Genomic DNA, 3,647 nt, shown 5'->3' with positions numbered 1-3,647 from the left:
CACTCAGATGCCCATTAAACACTCAGATGCCCATTAAACACTCAGATGCCCAATACACACTCAGATGCCCATTACACACTCAGATGTCCATTACACACTCAGATGCCCAATACCAACTCAGATATCCATGACACACTCTCCCTATGGGTCCATACTCAGCTGCAGGTGAAGGGAGTGTGTGTGCTACACTCACACAGGAGAGCAACAGAACCCTGTGCTGATCTCATGCCAATATGTAAAGGTGAATATGTGATCATACTTTTAGTTGACATGAAATGTTTACTTGCTAATGTTTAGTCCAAACATGTGCAGACGTGCAGCAGACGCTTGTGCTCCTGTGATGCTTCAGCACCTCCTGCAGCTGCAGCAGTGCAGTCATGTGGAGCCTGACAGAGGGAGCTTTTTGTACGGCGCTTTAGCACTGTGTGAACACACCACCACTATGGTAACTCTGACAGTAGTAAACTCCTGCATCCTCAGCCTGGACATTACTGATGGTCAGACTGAAGTCACTGCCAGAACTGGATCCTTCACCAACAAACCTACTTGGAGTTGAGCCAAAACGATAGCTAATGCCATATATAAAAAGTTTAGGAGCTTCTCCAGTTTTCTGGAGATACCAGGAGAAATAGTTGCTGGGGCTGCTGCTTCTGCAGTTCAGTTTGATGGTTTGTCCCACAGGAACAGCTTTCACTGCAGGAGTCTGAGTCACACTGATCTGGCCCCTGCACTCTGAAACATTTCAAACATTTCAGTGGCATTTGATTAGTAAATAAATATTTTTATGTGATATTTCAAAATAATCAAATTCTGTTAGCAAATAAACCCCACAAAACATGACTTTGTGGTTTTACCTGGAATACAGAACAGGAGTGTCCAGAGGAATCTGATGAGAAAAGTCATGTTGTCAGATTTGTGTTCTCCCAAATGACGGTGATCCAGTCCTCTCTGAGATATAAAGCTCTCAGCAGCACAATGTTCAGGTTGGTTATGCAAATATCCCCTCTGTCAGACTGGTGCCTTCAGTTCCCCACCCTTGGAAAGTGAATAAATATGTTAATAAATATGTTGAGCTCTATTTACCTGGAATAGCACCAGTTTCTGCTCTGCTGAAATCATCATTATCATGTGGTATTCAACTTTCTGTTGAAGTAAATCTTCCCTTATCGCGTTCATCATACCACAAGTGCCCCTGGACAAGACTGGTCACTGAAACCTACAGGCAGTTTCATTTGAGTATCTGATTCTACCATGAGGAATACTATCTTCAGGCCTACAGATTATTGCCACATGGGAAATGTCTTCTTACTTGATACCTTTTTAGGGTGCAGTCTGTGCAAACATAAAAATACTGGTCAGCAAATGGAAGGTCTAAGGACTTTAAATGGGCCTACTGTACATTTTTGAACTTGGACTTTTTTTCTTTATTTTATCAAGGAAAATGTTATTGAATAAAACATAAAATTAGCCATGACTGAGTTTTTGATCTGCTAACACATGTTGCCCTCACTGTAACGGTATATTGCACTGCCAGTCACAGTCGCTGAGCCGTGAAGAGGTTTTTGTACAGCGCCTCTATGAGTCTGTATCCCTGTATCACTTTTGGTGGAGGCACAAGACTTGATGTTGGAAGTAAGTCCTGCTTTCATCTTTAACATAAAATCTTTGTCTACATCTTAGTATTTTGGTAAAAAAAAACTTCATACGTGTCATTTGTATATATTCTGCAATGATGCGCTTTATTTAAGAATAGATTAGTCATAAACCTGCCTCTGAGTTTGGTCATAATGTGAAAAACTGAGTTCATTGTGTGTACTGGTGATTGGTGGGGAATCTTAGCCCCTGGTGAAGTGATTGGCAAATCTTTGCTGGATGAATTTTGTTGGGATATCAGAAATTGAAGGCATGTTGCTTGTGCGCCTCAGAGGAGGGTTTTTGTACGGCCACTGATAGTGTTTGTATCACTGTAGTACACGTTTGGAGGCGGCACTAGACTTGACGTTGGAAGTAAGTAAATGGTCATACATTTGGAGTATTTTGTAGTTCTATTCTATTCTACTCTATTCTACTCTATTATATTCTATTCTGTTCTACTAAATTCTATTCTGTACACCATTGTAGGTCTAAGCCGCTTATCCATAGTACGACGTGTTCACCCAGAAGAGAATGTTGCCGTCTTTTCCTTGTCTCACAGATATATTGGCTCTTGGCTCTTTTTGGGAGATTATGAATTCTGTCTTGTTTCTCTTCAACTGTATTTAGGAGAAATTAGGAGTAGAACAATAGATTATAGAACGTGAATTACACTTGCGCTAGAACTTGGGAGACTATTGGAACACAATGTCGTGGGAGTGGAAAGTGAGACATACAAGAAAAGAAAAAAAACTATTTATTTCTAGGAGAGAAAGGCTAGACAAAGAACAGATCTTATTATGAATTTCATTTCCTCTGGGTAAATTGATATGCTGTTTCTGTAACAGTGCAGAACTTGTGCTTTGGCCATAACTGTGTTTTGCAACTCAAACTGGTTTATTTAACTGTAATGTTGTCGGATTTGTATGTTAGATTACCTATCATATGCATGTGTTTTCAGAAAATATGTGATGTTAGACTTTGTGATGTGACATCTCCTAACCTGCAACATTATTGGTGTTAGTTCTACAACATTATTCGTTTTGTTATTAATATTTTCATAATTTTTTTATCCAACTGTGAGTCAAACCTAAAATTCTAAAACTTCTGATGCTTTTATTTGGACTGAGATTGTTTCAAGTCTCATTGTTCTTAGCTTTGTGATATGACATCTGGCAACTCTAGTAGCTGCAACAGTACTGGTGTTAGTTTTTCTATTAATATTTCACTATATTTTTGTCTCCTGCTGTGAGTCAGAAAATGGATGATGTCAGACCCAAATTAACTTAAAACTTCTGATGCTTTTATTTGGACTGGGACATTTCTACACAATATTCTGTTCTTATTGCTATAAGTCTCAGTCTTCTTCGACGTATCTTTTGATCCAATGTGCTGATGTTACCAGTTGCTAATTACATCAACCTGCTCATGCTTGGTTAATCCATACTGATTAAAAAATATGATCTTCTGAACAAGATCCAGTGTGTCTGTAACAGCATGTGGGCCTACTGTCATATAGCATCTGTAATATCATGTGTAGAGAGGTATTGATGTTTCTCAACAGACGACCTCTTTATTCCTCTCTCTACCTCTTTGGTTCATTTCTCAGGTGACACCCGTCCCAAACTCACAGTCCTGCCCCCCCTGCACACCAGCGGGACTTCAGCCACGGTGATGTGCCTGGCTAACGGAGGCTTCCCGTCCGACTGGGCGCTGAGCTGGAAGGTAGCGGGGAGCAGCAGGAGCGGGGACACCAGTGTCTTTGGCCCACAGAAGGACGGCCTGTACAGCTGGAGCAGCACCCTGACCCTCCCTCTCCAGGAATGGAACCAGGGGCACGCAGTGACCTGCGAGGCAAAGCAGGGCTCCCAGACCGTCACTGAGATCCTGAAGAAATCAGACTGCTCCTAGAGTCTCCTCTGTGACTGTCTTTCTTGATCATCTCAAATATGTGTAGCGTTGAACCTTTCATGTGTTTCAAAAAAGTACTAATAAAGGAGTTTGATGATAAGAGA

At 41.0% G+C, this 3,647-nt stretch overlaps 1 pseudogene; it reads left to right on the top strand.

Moving 5' to 3' along the window:
- LOC121696958 overlaps window positions 1-3,647 on the top strand; it is a 4,605-nt pseudogene extending 958 nt beyond the window's left edge.

The sequence above is a fragment of the Alosa sapidissima genome, chromosome 22, assembly GCF_018492685.1.
Source record: "Alosa sapidissima isolate fAloSap1 chromosome 22, fAloSap1.pri, whole genome shotgun sequence".
Lineage (NCBI taxonomy): Eukaryota > Metazoa > Chordata > Actinopteri > Clupeiformes > Clupeidae > Alosa > Alosa sapidissima.
This window is presented reverse-complemented; position numbering and strand designations above follow the sequence as displayed.